This window comes from Crocuta crocuta, unplaced genomic scaffold, assembly GCF_008692635.1.
Source record: "Crocuta crocuta isolate KB4526 unplaced genomic scaffold, BGI_CrCroc_1.0 scaffold331, whole genome shotgun sequence".
NCBI classification, from domain to species: Eukaryota; Metazoa; Chordata; class Mammalia; order Carnivora; family Hyaenidae; genus Crocuta; species Crocuta crocuta.
In genome coordinates this window covers 712081-712432 of record NW_027531015.1, presented here as the reverse complement: position 1 = coordinate 712432, position 352 = coordinate 712081, and positions in this window count along the sequence as shown.

Genomic DNA, 352 nt, shown 5'->3' with positions numbered 1-352 from the left:
GTCTTTTGTGGTTCCATACAAATTTTAGGATAGTTTGTTCTAGCTTTGAGAAGAATGCTGGTGCAATTTTTATTGGGATTTTATTGAATGTGTAGATTGCTTTGGGTAGTAGTTACATTTTAACAATATTTATTCTTCCGATACATGAGCATAGAATGTTTCTCCATTTCTTTGTGTCTTCTTCAATTTCCTTCATAAGTTTTCTATAGTTTTCATCTTACAGATCTCTTATATCTTTGGTTAGGTTTATTCCTAGGTATTTTATGTTTTTTTGTGCAATTGTGAATGGGATCAGTTTCTTGATTTCTCTTTATGTTGCTTCATTATTGGTGTATAAAAATGCAACCGATTT